The 25,812-nt window shown below is 42.1% G+C and overlaps 1 long non-coding RNA gene across 1 annotated transcript; it reads left to right on the forward strand.

The window, feature by feature from the left end:
* Positions 1 to 2,716: 2,716 nt before the first annotated feature.
* On the forward strand, positions 2,717 to 25,624 carry LOC141490165 (uncharacterized). The gene is made up of 3 exons (XR_012469079.1): positions 2,717 to 2,826; positions 5,113 to 5,298; positions 25,387 to 25,624. It is a non-coding gene; the product is annotated as an uncharacterized LOC141490165 (long non-coding RNA).
* Positions 25,625 to 25,812: the final 188 nt, after the last annotated feature.

Below are 25,812 nucleotides of genomic sequence, written 5' to 3' on the forward strand. Positions count from 1 at the left end.
TATATTTTGATATGCCCAGTAGAATGTAAACTCTCTGTGGGCAGGCAATATTTTCACTTTGACTTCCATCCTCTGTGCATAGCATTTTTAATAAGTGTTTCTTAATTTATTAGTTCTCTTATTGGGATCCTAATGTTTTCAAAAGCTGTTTCAGGGGAATTTTTCCAAAAACCCCTATAGTAAATCTGGAAACTACAAAGTTTATCTCAACCTTAACATTATCTCCAGCACAAAATGAATTTGGGTTAAAATGAAAATTGGGTAAAGGAATGAGGCCACTGTCTTGTACCCTCACAGGCTATTCTCCTATATTATACATACCTCCCTATATATATATAAAATACATATGTGCATGTATACATACATACATGTGTATTATAGAAAATAGATTATATAAATATATAAAACACATATAAAATAAGGTTGCTTTATTACATATTTAATGAAACATTTTATTATATGTTAATCACATGCACATATATGTATTATATACACACATATGTCAACAGGGGAAATCCTCAAATGTCCCTTGGTACTGCTGCTGTATTTTGGCTAGTCTCAGTCAGAGGAAGAAAGCATCTCTTGTTCATCAGGTATAATGTGAACCAAAGTATAGAGTTGGTGGGGTAGGGGGTGAGGGTTGGGAAGTGCTGGTTGGTGTGGGGTCATCTAGACAAAGGATTCTTAATTGGGGTCCATGAACTTTTTTTTAAAATTTTGATAATTGCATTTCATTGTAATTGATTTCCTTTGTAATTCTATGTTGTTTTGTGCATTTAAAAACATGACCTTGAGAAAGAGTCCATAGACTTTATCAGATGCAGCCAAAGGTATCCATGACTCCAAAAAGGGAAACTCCCCCGTCCTAGACTTGGTTCATGTCTCCTAGTTACTCATTCGCCAGTTGTTATCATTTGCACCTCCGCATCATCTCTTCCTTCTTTCCCTATCTCTACACTCACATGGTTGTTCCCCTAACTTAGGCTTCCTTTCCTCTCTCCTGGACCACTCTGCCTCCAACATGCATCCTCCAGCCAACTGCCAGAATAACCAGAAAACACCGGTTTGACTATCACTGCCCTCCATAAATATCTGTAGGGGTTTCCCATTGCCTCTAAAATAAAATAACTGTCCTTTCACAAACTAGCTCTAACCTACTTTTCCAGATTTGTTTCCTATTATTTCCCTTTTTTTTAGATTTTTTTTTTGCAAGGCAAATGGGGTTAAGTGACTTGCCCAAGGCTACACAGCTAGGTAATTACTAAGTGTCTGAGACCGGATTTGAACCCAGGTACTCCTGACTCCAAGGCTGGTGCTTTATTCACTATGCCACCTAGCCGTCCCTATTTCCCTTTCATGCATTGTCTTAGTCAAACTTGATCGTTTCTTGTTCTTCCTGTTTCTTCTTTCCTTTGGGTATTCACACACATGTTCCTTCACAACCCTGACCCAATCTTGGTGGTGACATCCTCTCTCCTTATTCCAATATTTTTATATCTTTTCCCCTCCTTCAAGATCCAACTCTGGTGGAAGAGATGTGGGAAATCTGGAACACTAATACATTGTTGGTAGAGCTGTGAACTTATCCATCCTTTCTGGAGAGCAGTTTGGGATTATTCCCAAAGGGCAACAAAAACTTGCATACCCTTTGATCCAGCAATACCACTACTGGGTCTATACCCTGAAGAGATGATGAAAAAGGGTAAAAACATCACTTGTACAAAACTATAAATAGCATCCCTATTTGCGGTGGCAAAGAATTGGAAATTAGGTGAATATCCTTCAATTGGGGAATAGCTTGACAAACTGTGGTGTATGTGTGTCATGGAACACTATTGTTCTATTAGAAACCAGGAGGGATGGGAATTCAGGGAAGCCTGGAAGGATTTGCATGAACTGATGCTAAGCAAGATGAGTAGAAAAATGTTGTACACCCTGACAGCACCATGGGGCTGATGATCAACCTTGATGGACTTGCTCATTTCATCAGTGCAACAACCAGGGACAATTTTGGGCTGTCTGTGATGGAGAATCCATCTGTATCCAGCGAAAGAATTAAAGAGTTTGAACAAAGGCAAAGACTATTACCTTTAATTTAGGAAAAAAACCTGATACCTTATTATGTAATTTTGCTCTCTCATACTTTATTTTTCTTTCTTAAGGATATGATTTCTCTCTCATCACATTGTATATACCATGGAAACAATGTAAAGACTAACAGAATGCCTTCTTTGGGGGTGGGGGAGGGAAGTAAGATTAGGGGAAAAATTGTAAAACTCAAAGTAAATAAAATCTTTTTTAAAAAAATAAAAGATCCAACTCTGGTATGACTCCTTCCAGCAAGTCTTCTCTAATGCTCTTGGATAAAAGTGTTCCCTCCCTATTTACATTCTTCTAGAATACTAGCTTTCTTTTTTTTTAGGTTTTTGCAAGGCAATGAGGTTAAGTGACTTGCCCAAGGTCATACAGCTAGGTAATGATTAAGTGTCTGAGGCCGGATTTGAACTCAGGTACTCCTGACTCCAGGGCCGTTGCTCTATCCACTGTGCCACCTAGCTGCCCCTTTGAGACTTATCTTTGAATCTTTGTCATATCCTATGTATATTTTATGTGTATGAGTTAATCCCCTTCTCTGAGTGTTACTTTCTTGAGAGAGGAATTACTATCCCTGTTTTTTTCCTTTTTTTTAAGCCGTCTCCTGCAGAATAGATGTTTAATAAAAACTGATTTAATACATTGGAAGGACACTGAAGTAGTTTTTGTTTGTCTAGAACAAAGGAAAAAGGAGGTTGGTTGGAAACACTATAAAGGACCTTGGTGGCCCAGGTAAGAAATTTGGACTTTATTGAGTTGACAGTGGGGAGCCATTGAAGATATTTGAATGAGGGAGTAATCTGGGGAGACTTATGCTTTAGCAATGAACCAGTCAATGAGTCTTTATTAAGTGATTACTATGGACCACACAGGCTGTGCTAAGCTTTGAATATAGAAATCCCAAAGTGAAACAGTCCTTAGGGTTATTTAAGAAGGGTTTGTGTAATGAATTGTTTAGTTAAGAATCTTTTGCAATAGTCCAGGTGAGAGGCAATGAGGGCTTGCATCTTGCTGATACACAAAATTAAGGGTTGAAACAGATGACTTCTGAGGTTCCTTCCAGTTCTAGATGTAGGATCTGAGGAACAGGGAAAAAAAGGCAAAATTAGTAAGAGAAACATATTTAGAAGAAAAAAATGATAAATTTATTGTTTTCCATAATTTACTTCCTTTTATCCATTGAATTGAGCAGCTAGGTTGCTCAATGGATACAGTGGGAGTCAGGAAGACCTCAGTTTAAATCTGGCCTCAGACATTTCCTAGCTATGTGACCTTGTGCAAGTCACTTCACCTGTTTGCCTCACATTTGTAAAATGAATTGGGGAAGGAAATGACAAATCACCTCAGGATCTTTGCTAAAAAAAAAAACCCCCCAAAACCTCATCTATTGAATCAAGCATCTGTGGTTAAGCATATAAAGAGCCTCTTTCTGAGTCCAAAAGTTCCCTATGCAAATGACATTAAGATCAGGTCTAGAGAATAAATCCACTACATTATAGACTCCTGACAGATGAGTGCATGCCATCTCTGTATTTGCATTTCCCAACCATGGCAGAGAAATTGGTGTGGTTGACTCTTAATATATGTTTGTGCAGTTTCATTTCAAGTGGCTGGGTATTCTTAGCCCCATTTTACAGATATGAAAACTGAGGTCCAGGGGCAGCTAGGTGGTGCAGTGGATAAAGCCCTGGAGTCAGGAGGACCTGAGTTCAAATCTGGCCTCAGACACAATAATGACCTAGCTGTGTGGCCTTGGGAAAGCCACCTAACACCATTTGCCTTGCAAAAACCTAAAAAAAAAATTAAAAAAGAAACTGAGGTCCAGGAAAAATGAAATGATTTGCCTATGGTCATACAATCTGCCATAGGTTAGTCAGACAAATCTCTTTATTAAGTGTTTTCTATGTGTCAAGCAACAAAGGTAAAAACAAGACTCCCTGCCTTCAAATTTACATGCTAGTGAGGGAAACAATGAGCAAATAGCCATGTGTAGGCAAGATAGATGCAACTGTAGATGGAAGATATTGGTATGGTGGGGGAGACTGGAAAGGTCCAATTTGAGATGAGTCTTAAAGGAAGTGTGGAGGAGGTGAGAAGAGAGGGCATTCGAGATGTCAGGAACAGTCAGGGAAGAGGAGCTAGGTAGGGGGTGATGGGATATTTTGTGTGAGGAGCCTCAAGTAGGCTGGTGTAGCTGGATAGTACATGAAAAGATGTTAAGTTGAAGAAAATCAGAGAGATAGGAATGGGGTCAATGTAGAAAGAATTTTAAATATCAGAGAATTTTATATTTGATCCTGGAGATAATAGATAGTTACCAAGAGTATCCACTCAGAAGATCATGAAATTTAAATGTAAGAGACCTCAGAAGCAATCAATGAAAGTCCCATCATTTTCCATAGGAAGAAATCAAAGCCCAAGAGCTTAAGTGATTTGCCCAAGGTCACACAGTTAAGAAATATCTAAGGGGAGATTTGAAACCAGGTTTTTCTGACTTTAGGGCCAGTGCTCTGCCACTGTACTAGGCTTACTCTACTATGGTAAAGAGAGGAAATGATCCTTCTTGAGTGTGTGTTTAATTGAAAAACCCAAATCAGCTCTCATCAGAATGGGACCCTTTGAATAATCAGGATGAGTCCTCAGTGAAAGACCCTTGCTCTAAGGGAGTTCCAGGATATAACATCAAAATGTCACACAAGCGTGAGCCATGGTGGAAATACAAGACCACCAACAATGTAGGCGTTTTCCTGGTTTTGTGATCCTTTCTTAATTTTTTACATCAATAGCACGTCATGCTTGCTGTAACTTTTCCTGAACTAAAGGCATGTATAGAGGGTGGGGATATGTCCCAGTGTACCCTTGGAAGGGAAAGGGTCCATGGTCATCCTGGCACACTTGACCCATGAGCCATGGCCAAGCCCCATACCAACATCCAAAACCAAGATGGCTGGTTTTAAGATCACCAGTCTCAGAAGAGGTTCAGACATTGTCTTATAAAGGCTTATTTCCAATTCACAGCTCTGAGAAGAGATTAGAAGCAGCTGCTCCTGGAATCACACCTACACATTGGTTTACTGCCTCCAATGTTCCCACCCTATTGTGTCATCATCACCAGGGCATGGCCACCCCCACATCCTGTGGCTGAGCTATGCCCAGCAAAGACAGTGACCATCATCCCCCTGGCTGAAGCATCCTGGTTGCAAGGTAGCAATAACCTCTTGTGACTACATTAGCAATGGAAAGCAAATCCCCTACCTGGGTTATACCTGGTCTGCTGTGACACCTGCTCCCTATCATGGGCTCCCCCCACTACTGTCCCATTCAACATTACAAACATAGAAGTTGACGGCTCTCATTGTTTGTGGCTTCTCTGCCTGGGACACTGACATCACCCAATTCCAAAATTCATTAAGTCTGTCACTAGAAGCCAGGATTCTCTGGGGATCTGCTTGAAGTGACTGTAATTAACAGTGCTTTGCTTACAGACAATGAATGAATTGGAGCCCTTCGATGTATTCCCTTCTGTGGGTAAACTTTGTACCCTCATCTCTTTGTCCACCTTTTATTCTTAGTGAATTATAATATCAGTGAAGAAATAAACTGATTAATCAACAGTTAAGTATATGAAATGGCTATTTTGGGCCAGGCATTATAAAGAACAAAGAGAGAAATGAAAATGATCTCTTTTTTGGGGGGGGGTTATTTTGAGGCAATAGGGTTAAGTGACTGGCCCAAGGTCATACAGCTAGGTAATATTAAGTGTCTGAGATTGGATTTGAACTCAGGTCCTCCTGATTCCAGGGCCAGTGCTTATCCACTCCACCACCTCATTGATCCTATGATCTCTTTTTTTAAAGGAGCTTACACCTTATAGGGAGAATGCCTCCAATTAAAAATCATTTAAATGCCTTTTATTATAAGGGCCAATCATTGGGTAAAATGCTGCTCTTTTTCAAACTATATATAACCAAAGTTAAGAGCTGCCTATATTAGCCTCCTTTCTATTCTTCATGGTTTATATTTGTTGGTATGTGTGTATGGGTTCAGCATCCGAGAACTAGGTTGGCTATGGCATCCCTCTTGGGCTCTCAGGATTCCTCAAGGGATTTGGGAATATCTCTTCTCTTCTGTCATTTTCTCAAGTTCCCAGTGTTTTCCCTTGTTGGTGGCCAGGAACTAGAACTCTTATTCCCTTCTGTCACTACACAACTAACAACTGAGTAAGAATCCTGTCTACAGCTTCCAGTGGTCATTTAGCCTTGGTTAGGTAACCTTTGATATTTTTTGATGGGTCAATTTTTGAGGATCTTTTTTTTTTTACATTGAAACTACATCTATAACCTCACCCATCACTACTGGTCCTGACCTCCAGGAACAAGAACAATGCTAACCTTTTCTATACAACAGTCTTTCTCATGCTTTCTCATGCTCTCATGGCCCCAGGAGAAGAGACATAACTTCCAGGAATAAGGAACAGTTAGTTCCACCTTTTTTTAGGAAAGACTTTAATAAGCTGGAGACTCTTGGAGGGAGGCTGTACTTTCTCAAATGGGATGCCTGGAGCCAAACATCATCCTCCACATGTGTCCTAAGCCTCACAGAGTACAGTGAGACCATCACCTCCCTATTCCTGGAAGATCTTCCCTCTTAATGCAGCTCAAAATGACATTAGCTTTTATGACCACCATTTTGATTTTGCCTCAAAAATTTGCAAACTGCTGTATGTGTATCGGCTCCTTCAAATCTAACAACGATGGCAAGTGGGAGACCTATAGTTATTGCTGTCATTGTCATTATTGCTGTCATTGTCATTTTACAATGACATGTTAGGAATCTGGGATGGGCTTTGAATCCAGATCACCTGATTCTAAAACAGTGGTGGGGTTCAGTCGATTCACACTGGTTTGGCAGAGCCGATGCTTAATTTCATGTTGAGTTCAGAGAACTGGTTGTTAATTTATTTGAATCCCATCACTACTTCAAAGCTGGTACTCTATTCATTGCACAAAGCTGTCAGTGGCAGACGGAACCTCCTCGACTTTCCAATCTTTGATTTTTTAAACTAAATTTTTATTCATGTGGTTTGTTTTTACTTTATTTACATTTTCCTCTCCCAGAGGGCCATTCCTTAAAATAAATATTTTTTTAAAAAGGGAAAAAAGATATTTGTCAATGCTAAACACCAGTTGATCAGATCTGACATTGATCCACAACCATATTCCAGAAGGGTTGAGTCAGTCCTGTGCCCTTTTGTCTGAGGGTGACATCTTGGTGAGCATGAGAAGAGTTGTGATGTAAACTTTGGTTAAATGCTGTAGGGTCTGCACACATCTCATTTTATTTTAATCCTGAGCCTGAACCACCAGATCAGCTCAGGGCAGGCCTGGCCCAGAATGAGTTTCCCTATCTCCTTTATCTCTATGTTGATTCACAAGTATCCTGAGCATCCACCTGAATCTCAATCACCCAACTGAGGCTTGAGAAATCTGAAAGTTTCTATTCTCCAGCCAGGTCCATTCTCTGGCTAGGTTCAGAAGCCTCCTCACTTCTTTATCTAAGGAATCATGTCCTCCGTCCTTCCCCTCCCAGGGGTTATTTTTCCCCCCAAACTAGAATCATTTCCATTGCTCTGCTCTGGGCTCCATCCAAGATCTCACATCACTTTTGATTGCCAAGACCCTGGGCCCAGATCCGTGCCAGGCTCAGCCGGGGGATGAGAGCCAAGAACATGAGAACTATTTTCAGGAAAGCTATAGGATTAAGATGTCGACAGATTGCATGCTTTAGGGATCCAAATCCTCTCCCTAACCCTCCCTACCCCACAGGGGTGAAGAGGGGAGGATGAGATCACAGATGCAGATGAAACTTTAAGAGGTTAAAAAAATGCTTCACAAATGGCTATTAACAAGAACCCCATCCACTACTGGTGATCTCAGTGATGAGAACAAGAAACTAATTAACCCGGGGTCACAGTTTGGAATTCCACATCGTCTAGGCTCTCCCCAGCCCATTCCTGGTCGCAGAAAAATCCCTAACTCTGGCCACAATGAGAGCTAATTCTATCAGGGTGTTGCAGTGGAAAGAAACAGTTTAAGTTATCAGAAGACCTGGGTTCAAATCCTGCCTTGGATACTTGTTCCTTGTGTAAGTCCCATCAGCTCACCAGAACTCGGTTTTCTCCTTTGTAAAATGAATGGAACTGGACTTTATGGTCTTTGGGGTCTAGCTGTAGACTACTAACCTCCCAAATGCCTCAGATCACATGGTGGAGGGACCAGGTGCAAGTGGTGGATCATTCAGTGAAAAGGATTTCTCCTCTACCTCAGAGTCCCCGACTTGTTTCCAGTGAGTGAGGACTGTCCTAGGTACTTTAAGGCATATGGGTTGTATTTGGTGGGAAGGATAGCAGAGGATTGTCATTGGAGCAGAGATATCAAGGAAGTGGATTCAGGGCAGGACTGCAGAACTGAGGAAGAAGAGGGAGGAAGCATCATGATGGTGATGTTGGTTCTTCATTCTCCAAGAAGGCCATGACATCAAGGGGGAGATACCATGACAAGCCCATGAATTCGATTGGAGTTGGGGGGGGGGGAGGCTGTGCTAAACCACCAGCCTCACTGTCTCCTTGAGACCTCTGGGTCCCGTGGCCAGATATGAGATGGAGATGACCCTGATTGTGAGGCAGTTAGGATTAAGTGACTTGCCCAAGATCACATAGTTAGATGGCATAGAGGATAGAGTACTGGCCTTAGAGTCAGGAGGATGGGAGTTCAAATCCAGCCTCAGACACTTGACACTTACTAGCTGTAGAAGGAAGCAAGGCACAGCCAAGAGTGTTGGGGTGGGAGGACCAGGGGTGAAGTTCTGCCACAGCCTCTCTGGGTTCCCCTTCTCTAAAAGGATGAAGTTGCATGACATCAATCCATATGGATTTATTAAGTTCCATAAGCTCTGAGAGTCCTTCTGGTTCTGAAATCTGATCTTCAAAGGGGTGGATTCCAGGTATGAACAGGAATGAAAGTCCCCTAAAAGTCTCGACAGATTATTGGTCTGTGTGTGGAAAACCTCCCAAGGCCATCAGTCAGACACGTCTAGTCTGTTTACCCCCAACTCAATGTAGAACCCATAATATCCCCCACCAACAACTCCCTTTCCTCTTGCTCTGGAATTGTCCAAGGATCTTTCTCCACACTTGAAAAGCTCTCTGCTCCTTCAAGACTTTGTTTCAAATCATCTCTTCAAGGAAGTTTGCTGTGACTACCCCCATGATATTGGGTGAGTTGCTTTATCTACATAGGCCTTGGTTTCCTCTTTTGTAAAACGAGGGGGTTAAACTATATGATTCCTGAGGTCCCTATAGGCTCTAAGCTTATGATCCTATATCTTATCCAACTAAGTTATTCTTCTTTTGGGGTCTCATCTGCAAAATGAGGTTTGAGATGGGTGTTTGTTATTGAGTCATTTCAGTTGTGTTGACTCTCTATATCCTCATTTTTGGCATTTTCTTGGCAAAAACACTGGAGTGGTTTGTCATTTTTTTTCTTCAGTTCATCTGATAGTTGAGGAAACTGAGACAAGTAGGCTTAAGTAATTTGCCCAGGGTCACACAGCTAGGAAGTGTGTGAGGTTAGATGTGAACTCAGGTCCTCCTGACTCTTGGCCTAGTACCTTATGCCCTGGTAGATTGAGTTTAAACAACCTTTGAGATCCCTTCTAGGTCTAAAGTTATGCTCTTTTGATTAGCCTATGATTTCCCATCATTCCTTTATTCACTGTTTTTTTTTCTTCTTCTTTTTCAGTGGGTCCCTAGGTAATCTTCCCAGTGCTCTCAAGCATTTTCTAAGAGTGCATATGCCCTTATTAGGGCTCCATCAGATTCTGGGGATTGCTGGGCCCATTTCTGCCATTAAGTCAGGGGCTCTGAGGATGGAGATTGTGTGGCTTCTCCATTCTATTGGGGTTTCCTGTGGGTAGGAACTATCTCACTCCTCCCCAGTCCAAGTCATTTTGGTTAACTGTCTGTCTCATCAAACCAATGGTTTTTTGAGGGAAACTTCCCCATCTGACCAGTGTCTGTTTTCCTTATCAGATCAGAGCTACTTGAAGATAAGAACTGTGTCTCCCCATCAGACCAGGGGTTCCCCATTGGCAGGAGGTACATCATTCCCACCAGGCTGGGATCACCTGAGGTCAGACTGACTCCTATGCCAGACTAGAGTTTCCTGAGGGAAGGGTCCATCTCCTCCATCAGGCCAAAACCTGAGGTTCCATTCTTCTTCCTCTGTCCCCATCACAGCACTTAGCAGCAGTCCCCCTGATCTTGGCTGACTTTATTCCACCCGTTCATTCCTAAATAGAGACACTAGTGTCTTCTCATCTCTCCCTCCTCTGCTCTCCTTCCCCCAACCAAAGCTTGCCAATGAAGACATCTCCAGCCCGCCAGGGTGACCTGACCCAGAGGATGCCCTGGGAAGCAGCCCGACAGCTGTCTGGAACATCTGGGCACTCGATCCTTTCCCTGGCGGGTCCAGGCTCTCCCTGGGGCAAGGGTGGAGGGGTGGGAGAATGGGGGGAGGGCGGGAGTTCTTCAGGGAGACAGGGCAGGAGGGGCCTGGGGTGGGTGACTCAGATGTTATTTTGGTTCCCCCCTGGGCCCTTTCACCGGGTCTCTAAGTTCCTCCCGGCCTATGTTTAGACGACTGTGTCGGATGTGACTGTATCCAGGCCAAACACAGCTCTCGGGCACGACTCATAAGTCTTGTAAAGTCAGAGAGCTTGTGAGGCCAAGGCAAATGATGGTAGATTGGGGGGAGGGTTGGAGGGGCATGCAGTCGAGAAAGAGTCTTGTTGACCTTGGCCTCCTCCAAGGCTCTGCAGAAGGAAAGGAGGGGGCTGATGGTGGAGCGGGTGACTTGGCTGATGATGGGTGGATTGGGGAGACTAATATCTATCTCCCACGCTGGCTGGGGGGACTGGCTCTCAGGAGACATTCCTGCAGCAACATCGATTCAGGCCTTGTAGGGAGCCCTAGGCTGCCCCCACCCCCACCCCCACCTTCCTTTCCTTGTTCCAGTTGCCCTCAGCAAACCCCTGGAACGGACAAGATTCTCCTGGGAGAGCCAGGCTATTCCACATCCCATCAGGAGGCACTTGTTGCCAAGGGAAGATTTAGAAAACCATGGCAAGACTAGAAAGCTCTTTGAGATCATTTAGTCCTAACTTCTTATAGTGTAGGAGAATGAGGACCAGTCAGGGAGAATGGCAACTCGATGCCATGGAAATTGACTTTGGAATCAGAGAATGGGGCTCCTGTCCTACCTTGGACAATTGTAGCCTGAGCTACGCTGGCCACACTATTTTCCCTTTCCCCTTGGACTTCAGTCTCTTCCTCTGTAAAAATGAGGGGGTTGTCCTCCATGACTTCTGAGGTGTCTTTCCACCTCTGGATCAGAGCTTGTTCCTCCAAAAAGGCCCTCCATCTCATGACTCTGGGTGTTCTCTCTTGGCTGTCCCTCATATCTGGAACATTCTTCCTCCTCGCTCTGCCCACTGACCTCCCTTCAAGTATCAACTACAATCTCCCCTCTTCATTCTCGTGTCTTTTCTCTAAAATGATTTTCTATTTTTCCTATTAATTTTCCTATTAATTATTTCCTATTTATCCTTTATATAGTCTATCTGTACATTTGTGTTTCCTTGTTGACTGCCTCCTTAGAGTGGAAGCCCCTTGAGGACAAGGGTTGTCTTTCATCTTTTTTGTATCCTTGCCGATTTGCACAGTGTCTGTGCATAGTAGTCACTTAATAAAGATTATTTGCTTGCTTGATTACCCCAGGTCAAGAACAAAACCAAGATTCACTCTTGGGCCTCTATAAAGGTTTCTCTGAACTTTCCATCCCAATACTGGGAGATGAGTTACTGCCTTTATGACCTATCTTCTCCCCTTTCTGAAAGACCCAGTCCAGAGCAAAATGGTGAATTCTGAAATGTTAACTAATTTAGCACCCTCTCACCTTCCAAAACTCTGAAGGTCTGTTTTTCTTATGGGTCTCACCTTCTGGCAAGAGGGGCTCCCCCAGTGTTCTTCTTCCTCCTCAGTTTCTCAGGGTCTCTGTCATTCAGGCCTTTCTTCCCTTCCTGGGTGGCAGTGACCCATCACTCCCCCCACTCCTCACATCTGGATAACATCTGTTCTTTGTAGCCATCTGCAAGAGAGGAAGCAAAACAGAATGGTTAGAAAGTTGGAGGTGAAGACAGGAAGGTTTCGATTCAAACCTTGCCTTAGATTCTATTGTGGTGACCTAGCCATTTGACCTCTCTAGGATGGTGGCATAGATAGAATCTTGGACTTGGGTCAGGGAGATCAGAGTTTGAATCCTGCCTGTTTCAAATTATTTATTTGCTATGTGTCCATGAGTAAGCCTCTCGCTTAATCTTTGTCTTTCTCAGTTTCCTCATCTATAAAATGGGGATAATTACAGCATTTATCTCATAGGGTTATTGTGAAGACCAAATATTATAATGTAAACAATATGTTTTGAAAATTTTAAAGTGCCATGCAAATGGTAGCTATCATTATCTTTGGGAGGATCTAATGAACTCCACAACATTAAGAGTTTTCTAATGACTGCTGGTTTTATATATTTCCCTTTTCAGAGCTATTTTGTTCAAATTTAATATTATTAAGCACCTACCATGAGCAGGATGCAAGGTTGAAAATGAAAAAAAAATCCTTGCCTTCTTAAGAGCATATTATTTACATTATAATTTTTAAAAATTAATTAAGCATTTATTCAGTGAAAACTATGCACTAAGTCTTATACTCCATGATGATCTAGTCTCAGAATCATAGCATTTCTGAGTTGGAAGGGAGCCCCAAGGTCACTGAATGCAACCTCCAAGAGATACAGATGTCTGCTCTAGAACACCCCGGCAAAGATATCCAGCCTCTGCTTGTACATCCCCATGAACAGGGAGCTCACTGCTTAGAAGGCTGCTTATTTCACTTTTTGGATTGCTTATGTTTTTAGTTCATCATTCCTAGTAATTAAGATAGAACCTGTCTTCATGTACCCATAGTTTCCAGTTCTGTCCACCGAGCCCAATTGTAATCCTAATCCTAATCCAAACATACAGGGGCTCACCCAGGGACTATGGGCTCCTCTAGACATAATCTTCATAGCAAGCATGGTCTCAGGACACAGGCACCCTCTTCAGGCACAACTTCAGCCTCAAATAGATTTGGGTGAACCTTGCTTCTCAGTACAGCTCCCATAACCTATGTGGTCCTCTTCTCATCCCTCTTCCTTTAGGTAACACATGATATCAGACTCTCCTCAACTCTTCTGAGCTATTGCAATGACTTCCTCATTGATTTCCCAGTCTACCTCTTTCTCCATCCATCTAAAGGGTAGTTCTGAGTACATCTCCTTACCTACTCAATACTCTTCACTGACTCCCTATTACCTTCAGGATCAAATAGAAACTTTTGGGCAAAGTCCCCTTCTTGTGTTTCAGTTTCTTTATCTGTTAAATGAGAGGGGCTTGGATTAAGTGCTATCCTGAGATGTCTTCCAGCTCTAGATCCATGGTCCTGAAATCCTATTTTGTTAGGATGTCTTTGACAAATTTACATCCAAGAAGTCTATGTCTATGTCTATTCCTATTCCTATGTCTATGTTTGTGTCTATATCTATGCATAAGTCTATGTCTATATTTATAACTATGTCTAAGAATATGCCTAAGATTAAGCCTATATCTATGTCTATGTCTTAAGTATATGTCTAAGCCTATGCTTATACCTACATCTATGCCTATACCTATGCCTTTGTCTATACCTATGCCTATGTCTATGCCTATGCCTATGTCTATGCCTGTCTATGTCTATGTCTACACCTATGCCTAAGTCTATGCCTATGTCTATGTCGATGTTGATGTCTATGATGATGTCAATCTTGATGTCAATGTCTGGCTATGTCTATACCCATGTGATCATGTATAGATGCAGGGTATGTGTACAGACTCACACGTGTGCATATGCACACATTCATGAATATATGTACAGTGCATGTGTATTCATATATGAATATGCATTGCTCATGAAGGGTGAGTGGAGGGCCACCTGGGAGGGTGGGCAGGTGGTGTATGGGTCACCTCCTTGGAGTTTGATCTTGGGATCTGATGTCCTTCATCTCTTCTCTGATGGGGAAAGACAACTGGAATGATGGAACAAGGCCTATCTGGTGGAGGAGGCTTATTTGGCCTATAGAAAGGATGGATCCCAGACTCTTGCTATCTTAAAACTCTCTGAGGTATCGAGTCATTGCCCTTATTTTATAGAAAGGAAACAGACCCAAAAGAAGAAAGTGACTCATGCCTAACTCACAGAGATGGTTGCGGGCAATGCTAGGTCTTTGGATCCCGGTTGGATCCTGGGCTCATAGGTCTAGAACTAAAAAGGATTGTAAAGATCATCCAGTCCATCCTCCTTCAGATTAATATGAGGAAGTTGTGGCACAGACATCATGTGGCTTGCCAATTATATGAGTTACATGGCCACTCTTTCTAAGAGGGTGGGAACCTGGTAGAACCAGGTCTTCCTGGTTCCAAGCCCAACACTATCTGCCCCTCACTCTTGCTTCTTTCTAACTTTAGCTAGAAAAGAAACAGCTAGTTCTCCCTTCCTTTAACTGAACACCTGTCCCTGGGTGGTGAGGCTCCAGGGACTGGGTGTCTAGTCATTCCAGTTTTGGTTATTTTCTTCCCTTCAATAAGGGATCATTTGATTTAGAGCTAGGATGGACTGCGGAGGTCAAGACCAATCCTCTCATTTTATAGGTGAGAAATATGAGTCTCAAAGAAGTAATTTGCCTACAGTCACATAAATACTAAGAGTATGGGGCTAGATTTGGACACAGGTCTCCCCCACATCCAAGTTCTTCTCTTGTTGCCCCCAATACTTCAATCAGAATCCAGGGACCTGCTATAGGGTCAAGTGAGCCTCCTCCTGTTTTACATCTGTTTCTCCCTTCTTGGGCCTTCCCTCCACCCCCACAGAAGACGCCTAGCCTCAGAATAACCTGGGGTGAGAGGATTGTGCAGTTCCAGGACAAGCCTTGGATACTGGGAGGGTGAGGGAAAGGGGAGGGGGTGACCTAAGAATACCCAGACTATCAGGACATTGGCGAGCTTCTTTGGTGGAAGTTTCCAAGTGGCCCAGGCTCTGGCCAACCCAATTCCAAGGTACAGGCAATGGGAGGCTTAGGACATGGTTGGCAGGGAGACAACCACCCTTGCTCCAACAGCCACAGAAGTATGTAAATGGGGAACACAGCCTCCTTATTTATGAGATTCTGCAATGCTTTTTTCATTCCCAGAATGAGCACTAATGAAAATATGAAATGTTTCTTCGATGACATGGTCTCCATCTAGAAAGAACATTCCTTTGAGAGGAAGGCAAGAATAGGGCGTGGGTGCCATGCATCCACTGTACATTCAGTCTTGTTTCTTCAAATGCCATACATATGTCAGGATTCTTGTATGCTAATATGTGTCTCATAGGGTACGTGTATGTCGTATTTCTCCTTGTACTACTGTACTACCATTAGTTTAGACTACAATGTGATTCTCTACACTGAACACATATAGACATGGATCATGCCCCATTGTATTCTGCATATCATCAATCCATTTGGTGTAGAGTGATAGCTACCTTTCAAAAGGGGGCATGCTCTTGGCATTGTCTTTGTACAATGTTTAGGAGAGTTTGTGAGCAATTGCAGACTGAATGGTGATGGAAGCAATGATTTATTATTACAGCCTGTCTTAAAGGGGTTGGGATGATCACTGAAATAATGGTTATTAATTAGGTGATGATAGTGAAGGCAGTGGTAGTGCTTGTAATGGTGGTGATAATGGGAAAGACATGATGGCTTTGGTAGCAGGGACAGAAATGATGAGAGAAAATGATGATAGAAGAAGTTAAGTCCCTCATGGCAGCAATGGCAATTGTAGTGTGGAGATTGGTAATGGTGGTTGGTGATAATAGTGGTGGTGATGGTGATGTTGAAGTTGATGGTGGTGGTAGATGATGATGAAATTGTTGCGGGTGATGACATTGATTATGGCAGTGGTTGTGACTGTTCTAATCCCAGTGGATAGGAGGATGATGCTGGGGATGAAGGCACTGGAGAGGATGAGAATAGTGAAGATTGTGCTGCTGCTGGTGGTAAGAGTAATGGTGAGGGTGAGATGATGATTGTTTTGGTTTCTCATGAAACCTATGTTAATGATCATGATGAGAGTGGTGACCATCATGGCAGTGACTGTGGGGTTGAATTTCTCATTAATATTGTCTCCTAAAGGATGAATAATCATGCACAATGAATGATAAATAAGAAAGCCAAAACTCTTAATGATCTTTCAGTTTGCTGCCTTTGGCAACTTGGTAAGATTGATGCACTTGAGGAAGGAATGCTGTGGACTTGATATTTGGTCCTTCATCCTACAGGACAACAGTGGCAAGAGGAAACATGGAGAATGAAATTAGAGGATACCAACAATCTGGACAGTCCCCACAGGAATGCAATGAAGTTCATAAAGAACCTGGAGGTGGTACTCTATGAAGACTGATTGAGGGACCTGGATTACTTTAGCTTGGAGAGGAAAAGTCTTAAACCAGATTCGGGAACTCAATGAGACTCAAATAACAGAGTGAGACTTGTCTGCATGGTTGCAAAAGTCAAAACTTGGAGCCATGGAGGGAGTCTTATAGAAGAAAATTTAGACTTGATGTCAAAAGACTTTATAATGACTAGACCTAGACAAAAAAAAAAAAAAAGGAAATGTACTGCCCTAGAGGCAGAAAGGGGCTTGGCAAGATTGTTTCTTAAGTCCAGTTAAAAAATTTTATGAAACCAACATAAACTTTACCGTAACATTATTGGGAGACCCCTTGTTCCAATGGATAAGACAAGAGAAGAAGACATAGTTATCATTGTTAGGAGAGAAAAGTGAAATAAGTGCTATTATAGGGTGTGATTCAGGAAGTACTGAAGGCATGGTATTGATAGGAAAGGCTACAGAGTTTGAGGGAAGAGAAGGACTAGTGGACTGGAGGAACCCAAAAGAGGCTTTTGGAACAAGGTTGAATAGGATTTGGATTGGCTGAGAAGAGGGTGGAGGGTCATTCCAGATAAGGGGGGTGGTGTAAATCAAGGTAGAGAGGAATGCAGGAGCCAGTGAGGCCAATCTGGCTGGAGCATAACACTCAAGGAGGGGAGTAGTTAGGAGATAAGGTTGGGAAAGAAGGGTGGGGTCAGATTGCTGAAGGAAGACCTTGAATGTATCCTGACCCTGCCCTCGGAAACACCCTCTCTTTGAACCCCTCTCTATTTCTCTGTGGTTTCCCAAGAAGGGACCCTACTCCATAATCCCAGGTCTCAGCCTTGGCCAAACCTCACTCCAAGCTTGGCCCAGTTCCTTCTCTCTTTTCCCACCACATTTCCCTAACCTGGTAGAAGGAAAGAACAGTGACTCCAGCTCCCTGGCCTATACATTGTTCGAATAGTTTCTCTGTCTTATTGGAGGGTCTGGCTGTCATTGCTACTTTGCCAAATTTCCCGGAATGAGAGCCTCATAAATCAAGCCTACCTCTTCCCTAATCAGTTTAATTGCTCTCCTCTAGGCCCCTCCTGTCTGCAAAGCTATTTCCGGGGGCCCTGATGGGTCAGAGCAAGAATTGGGCAGCATGAGTAGAAGAAGGCATGGGCTGCCCATTGCCTTTTTTTAGGGGTCAGCCAGCTCTTGGCTCTCTTCTTCCACTCATGACCCAACCAGGCCATTTCCGAGACTTCACTGGCTTTCCGGAGGCCTGCAAACCTGTGTTTTCCATCATTTCTGTTGGAGAAGAGGAAAGCATTTTTCCAAACCTGGGTCCTAGTCAATACCTCTTTTTCTCCTCGTGATTCCTTCCTTTCCTGGCTCCTTACAAGAGACTAATGAGTTTTCTTAGGGTTTGGATGTTGGAGAAGGTGAGGGAGAGGAGAAAGTAAAGAATACCCAGAAACACAAGGAGCAGGTTAGACACTGGACCTGGGGTTGAGCTCTGGAGAAAACTCCTGGGTGAGCAAACTGCCTCTCCCCATGCTAGCTTCAAGAACACCCATAGGAGAAAGCCCTTTCTCCTTCTGTAGATCGGCACCATTTTTGGCACTTAAGTCTTAGAATGTTCAGTTAAGGAACTTTTTCAGGGTCACACAGCTAGTGTATATCAGGACTTGAACCCATTATTTCTTGTTTTAATCTCAAGTTTGGTCCTCCATTCACCATGCAACTTTGCCTTTTGCTAAGATTAATCAAAATAATAAAAACAAGCTACAACCTTACACAGTCCCAGGGAACTAGTGTCATGCACCTTGTTCTGCTAGAAGCAACTGAACCCATTAAGGCAATGGATTTCACTGTTGTATCTGGCATTAGCAGGCCTGGGTTCAAATTCTGGTTCTTTTTCTTACTTCATATGTGACTTTGGCAAAGTTACTTAACCTCAATTTCCTCATCTGTAAAATGTAAGAAGATAAACACATTCTAAGTTTTCTTTTTGGTACAGTCCTATCTGACTCTCCATGATGTTATTTTTGGGTTGTCTTGGCAAAGATACTGGAGTGGTTTTCCATTTCCTTCTTCAGATCATTTGACAGATGAGGAAACTGAGGCAACCAGGACATAACTAGTAAGTGTCTGAGGCTGGATTTAAACTCAGATCTTTCTGACTTTAGATTCAGAGTCTATTCACTGTACTACCTAGCTGTTCCCAAGTTTCCTTACATCAAAGCATCTATGGGTTCCATGGTTTTAAGTGAATAGAGCACAAGGTCTGAGGTCAGAAAAGTATAAATTCAAATCCAGCTTTACGCACTATTGTATGACCCTGGAAAGTCACTTTAGCTCTATGCCTGAGTTTCCTCTTCAAGGATTATCAATTTAAGAATATTTTATAGGTGGCTAGGTGGCACAGTGGATAGAGCACTGGCCCTGGAGTCAGGAGGACCTGAGTTCAAATCTGGCTTCAGACACTTAATAATTACCTAGCTGTGTGGCCTTGGGTGAGCCACTTAATCCCATTTGCCTTGCAAAAAAACTAAAAAAACATATTTTATACATAGATATATACACATATAGATATGTATGGTATATAAATATACCTAAATTTAATATATATATATATATATATATATATATATATATACATATATATATATATATTATATGTATGTACAAAGTACATTGAAGGTAATCTGGGAGGTGGGAGGAGGGGCCTCTAAAATCTGGGAGATTAAAATTCCTGTAAAAGATGGCCTTTGAAATGAACTTTGAGAGCAATCCATAATCATGAAAAATTGCTCTAAATCATTACTTATTAGAGAAATGCAAATTAAGGCATCTCTGAGGTCCCACCTCACACCTCTGAGACTGGTCAATATGACCAGAAAGGACAATGATCAATGTTGGAAGGGTTGTGGGAAATCTGGGACACTATTACATTGTTGGTGGAGCTGTGAACTCATCCAACCTTTCTAGAGAGCAGTTTGGAACTATGCCTAAAGGGCAACAAAAACATGCATACCCTTTGATCCAGCAATACCACTACTGGGTCTATACCCTGAAGAGATGATGAAAAAGGGTAAAAACATCACTTGTACCAAAATATTCATAGCAGCCCTGTTTGTGGTGGTAAAGAATTGGAAATCAAGTAAATGTCCTTCAGTTGGGGAATGGCTTAGCAAACTGTGGTCTATGTATGCCATGGAACACTATTGTTCTATTAGAAACCAGGAGGGATGGGAATTCAGGGAAGCCTGGAAGGATTTGCATGAACTGATGCTAAGCAAGATGAGTAGAAAAACATTGTACACCCTAACAGCATCATGGGGCTGATGATCAACCTTGATGGACTTTCTCATTCCATCAGTGCAACAACCAGGGACAATTTTGGGCTATCTACAATGGAGGATACTATCTGTATCCAGAGAAACAACTGTGGAGTTTGAACAAAGACCAAAGACGATTTCCTTTAATTTAGAAAAGAAAAGCTGATATCTTATTGTCTGATCTTACTATCTCTTTTACTTTATGTTTCTTCCTTAAGGATATGATTTCTCTCTCATCATACTCAATTTGGATCCATGTATACCATGGAAACAGGGTCAGGACTGGCAAATTGCCTTTTGTGGGGGGGGGTGGGGGGAGGGAAATAAGATTAGGGGGAAAATTGTAAAACTCAAAATAAATAAAATCTTAAAAAAAAAGAGGAAAACAAATTGCGGGGAAGAGGGAGGGTTGGAGTTGGGCTCCTTGCTTTGGGTCAGTTTCCAACATACTATTTGGGGAAAGAGACCTGAATTGGAGTCAGAAGACCTGGGAGGGAATCTCCCCTAAGCCTCCTTCAACCTTCCTTAGACCTTAGTTTCTTCTGCAGAATAAGGAGGCTGGATCATAAGCCTTCAGTTTTGAATTCTCTGACTATGACTCCCCTCTTCTGGAACCCATTTGTCCAGTTGCTAAATGAGTGTGGTAATCTAGACAAAATGGAAGCTCTTTTTCAACTCTTTGAACAATGTCAGGGAGGTGATGCCATGATGAGCACATGAATTAGATTTGGTGGCGGGGGTGGGGGTGGGGGAGCTGTGCTAAATCACCAGCATCATCCTCTCCTTCAGATCATCTGGGTCCCGTAGTCAGATATGAATCAGAACTGCTAGAGACAGCCCTGGATGTGAGGCAATCAGAGTTAAGTGACTTACCCAAGATCACACAGCTAGTTGTGGTCAGGTGTCTGAGGTCAGATTCGAACTCCTGTCCTCCTGACTCCAAGACCAGTGCTCTGTCCACTGCACCACCTAGTTGTGATAACAATGATGATCTTTCTGGACTTTAGTTTCCTATTTAATAGAGTTAATATTCCTATTTTAAGTCCCTCCCCATACTAATGGGAGAATCAAAAAGCACCAGGCCCATAATCATTATTCTAGCTATCCTCCTCTGGATCTTCTCTGGCTCACATAGCCCTGATATGTATAGAGGCCTTTCGTCTTCTTCAGGCCCAGCCTCTGTCTGACATCTCCAGGGTTGCCTGAATGGTTGGCGTATTCCCCGATCAAGAATGAAGCCTCATCCTCCCCAACACAGGAAAGAGATTGTCTGACCAGGGCCCCCCTCCTGACATCTGTCCACAACTGGATATAAGGCCATTCATCATGGCCTCTGGGGCCCCAGTCCTACTGCCAACATTAATATAATCCATGTGATAGAATTTGGCGCCAAGGCAACAGCAATGAACTTTGCACCTGGAGCCCTCTCCAAGCACCATATCAGTTCCTTTGATGACACCCAAATGCAGATTTTCTACTGCTCTTCCTTCATCTCTGACCACCCCAGCCCACACGGATTGCTTCCTCCCTCAAACGCCTACAGACCTGATGTCATTAGGCATTCAATCAAATACTGCTGTGTAGTATAAGGTTGTTTTTCATCTGAGCTGGGTTTGTCTTCCCACCTAAGCTTTAAGTTTCTGACTATCATAGAAATATGAAACAAGAGATGGTGGGGATTTTGGGGGGACCTTAGTTCAAGAGTTCTAAACTTGGATATTCTAGCCCCCTAGGGATGAGTCAAGAAATGATTGCTAGGGGTTCATCTCATTAAATGGGTAGAATCAATCAGCCAACAATCAGAAAGACATGGTGCCCCAAATTTTATAATCTATTGTGATGAATAAAATGTTAATTCATTTAAAAGTATTATTGAGACCCAAATGGAGACTTTGTGGTGCGGTACATGGAAAGAAAGTCTTGGAGTCATGGAAAGTATCTTAGAAATCATGAAGTTGAATTTCCTCATTTTATAAGTAAGGAACTGAGACCTAGAGAGTGTACATAGCCAAGGTCACAAAGCTAATAAGTAGCAAAGTCAGGATTTGAATTCAGTTTTCTGTCTCCAAATAGTGTCCACTATTTGCTGCATGGGTTCTAGAATTGTCTCTTGATAATACTAGCCGAGTGACTGTGGAAATTAAGTTATTTACCCTTGATAGATTTCAAATACTCTGAAAGAAGAACCTGTTTCAATTGGATTTTGCAGGCTCAGCACTGAATATATTAAATGCTTGCTGATTGTTGGATAGGTCATGTCAGTGTAGAATTACCTGGATTTCCACAAGTCACTTGACATAGTCTCCTAATAATGTGGTCAACATGAATTGTTGTTTGTCCTTCGTTTTCCAAAGAAGTATCAATGACATCATGAATTGAATTTAAATGAGGCAGAGTTGCACAAAGTCATCAGCCTTTCTCTTCCAGAATCAAGACAGAAGTCAAGATGATGGGTGATGACTCAGGATGCAGTGGATGGATCTGGTTTCTTTGATGTCTGACCAAACTCTAAATGCTCCACAGCACCTGCAAACTGTAGAGTGATAAGAGTTATGAGCCTTTGGAATCTTTTTTGGATGAATGGATCCAAAAATTAAAGGATCAGTGTTGTAAGTCTTTAGTTGAGTGCCACAGGAATCTACCCTTCATCATACTTCTTTTTTTAAAGCATTTTTCATCTCTTTAATATTTTTATCAAAATATGAATGAAAGCATAATAATAATAAAGTGGCTAACATTTCTATAGTTCTTTAAAACAAGTATTACAGATATTATTCCAATAGGATAGACTTCTCAACATTGCAAAGGACAAGAGGATGAGCAGAATAAGAAATATAATTTGTTGGATGAGAGAATCAGAATGAAGAAGGATCTGGACCATATTCGGAAGTCTGTAGCATTTCATGATTTAATCAGTATAGTCACTCCTTCTATCCCTGCAAATCACTACCCTTCTGGACTCGGTGGATGGTTCTTCAGAGTTTCTGGGGCCAACACATTTAATCATCCTAGAGTCAACTTTGGATTGAGCCTTTGCAGACTCACCCACCTTGACTGATCCTGGAAGCTCATAAGTAAAGTTTGTCTCTAGAATAATGCTCAGAGGAATATAACAAAATTTTATTTAGTGCAAATAAATTAAATGTACTGTCTGTAGGCTCCTTTTTGTTAGTCACCCAAAGTCAACAGAAAGATTCCAGGCATTTTGAATAGATCTGCTCTGGTGGATTCATGGGAAGGAGCAAGGGAAGGCATAAGCCTTTTATAAATGCCTCCTATACGTCAGAGAGTGGGCTCAATAACTTACAGGTATTTTTTATTTGATTCTCATGACATCTCTAAGAGGTAAGCTCTATTATTATTTCTATTTTACATTCAAGGAAGCTGAGGCAGACAGATGCTAAATGACTTGAAAGTGACTTGCAGGAGTCTGGGGCAGGATTTGAATTCAGGTCTTCCTGACTCCTGGTGCAGCACTCTATTCACTCACTGTGCCACCCAGCTGCATGGAGGTCTTGGACAAGAGTTGGTCAGGAGGAGGAGAACCTGGGTTGCAATCTTTGCCATTGAAGGAAATGTCTGTATCCACAAGATCCCAGACCAACTGAAATATCAAAATACTTACCCTTGGCTTACAAAAAAAAAACTACCTGCACATGTACAGGAGGGAGAAAAATGTGATGGGGAAAAAAATCCAATAGCAACCCGAGGGTCTTAGAGGTTGGCAGTTGAGAATGAGTCAACTGTGTGAGATGTCTGCCTGAAAGAAAAGCAACCAAACCAAAACAACAACAAACCAAAAATTAATATGATCTCAGTCATATGAATCAAAGCACAGCCTGGGTTTCTGGGCCAGCATTTCCTAAGCCCTTCTTTTTTAGATGCTGCAGAACTGACAGTGTTGACAGGAATGGAGAGCAAGAGACTCAAGTGTGAGCCCTTTGAGGTAGAGCAGTGCCTTGGGTGTGGTAACTTGGGTGGCATTCCCCATCTGTCAGGTTTGTCCCTAGGACATGTAGTAGCCTGTCCTGCATGTGGGGGGGGGGTGGATCTAAGGCTTATTATATCCAAAAGGGATCGGGCAGTGACAATGCATTGGAACCAAGTCAGCTATGGTGACATCCTAGATGATGGATTCCCTATTTTCCTGGTCCCATTTGGACCAGAGGCTAGAGTGCCCTGACGCCCCCAGAATAGAGAGGAAAGGGGAAACCATTGTCCAGGAGGTTCAACCTGGGGAGCTAAAGATGTTTAGCCTGGAAAAGAAAAGACGAGATCATTTTCTTGAAATATTTGGCAGGTTGTTTTATGGAAAAAGGATTATGCTTGTTCTGCTTGGTCTCAGAGAACAGAACAATCAATCACCAAGTATTTAGCAAGAGGAGACTTCTTGCCTCTCATGATGCTAAGCAATGGGGATGCAAGAAGGAAAAGGAAACAGGATCTGCCCTCAAGGAGCTTAGAGTCTATTGGGAGGGGGTGTGAAGAGGGGAGACAACATCTCTCTCTCTCTCCCTCTTCCTCTATCTCCATCTCTATATTTTTATCTATATCTGCATCTATCTCTTTCTCTGTATCTATGTCTCTCTATAACTTTATATTTCTATCTCTCTATCTTCATCTACATGCCTATCTCTATTTCTATCTATATCTCTCTGTCTACACCTATCTCTAAATCTCTCTCTCTCTCTACATATATATATATATATATACTTCTCTCTCTACATCTAAATAGAATATATGCCAAATGAATGCAAGACAAAATTGTCAAACAGACAGTGACTACTGATTGGGGAGTGAGGAAAGACTTCCTGACAAAGATGGGGCTTGAGTTCAGCCTTGAAGAAAACTGGCAATTCTAAGAGAGATGTGAGGAGGGTGTGCATGTCAATGGGTTAAAGATCTCTCTCTGTCTCTCTCTGTCTTTCTGTCTCTCTCTGATTCTATCTCTCTGTCACTTTCTGTTTCTCTCATATTTCACAAGACATTTAGCATCATTTGTTCTAGATATTCTATAAAATATGTAATATTCTCCTCAATATGTGCTAATATATTCTATATTATGCATAATATACTAATAATGACTAAAATACTTAAGATACATTTTAATATATTTAATATGCATACATTATTTGATGTAGGATGTAAATATTAAATGCATGTTGTATTATGCAATTATGAATTATAATGTGTTATATGCATAATTAATATATAATGTACAGTCATATTATATTTATATAATAAAACATATTCTATATAGTTCACAATTAGAGAATATGCTAAAATGAGTGTATGCCATAGAATAAGTATATCATGTACTTGAGGAATATGTCTGATTGTTGCTTGGTCTTTGCTTTTGCAGAGGATCAATGACATCAAGGGTGATGTCTTGACTTGTGCGTGAATTGGATTCCAGTGAGGCACAGTCGTGCAAATTCATCCAGAGTCAACAAAATCCAGTGGAAGGACAAACATTAAGATGACTGGTGATGGCCCAGGAGTCAATGGATGAACTCAGCATCTTCAGTATCTAACCAACTCCTATCCCTGGCACCTGCTTCAATGCCTTCATGGTTAATGTAATAAATTGCTCTCATCCACCCATTCTACCAGGGGAAGTCTTCACATATTTGGGGTAGATACTCCCCCAATGTGTCAGTGAATTTGATACCCTTTGGCAATCCTCAGTCCCTCTAATGAGATGGTTTCCTGAGGTGTGGCTTCTTCTTGGAGTCACCTTGTGAGAGTTGAGTGGATTAGGTGGACACCAAAGGTGGGATGAGCAGGC

This window comes from Macrotis lagotis, chromosome 5 (assembly GCF_037893015.1).
Source record: "Macrotis lagotis isolate mMagLag1 chromosome 5, bilby.v1.9.chrom.fasta, whole genome shotgun sequence".
Taxonomy (NCBI): domain Eukaryota; kingdom Metazoa; phylum Chordata; class Mammalia; order Peramelemorphia; family Peramelidae; genus Macrotis; species Macrotis lagotis.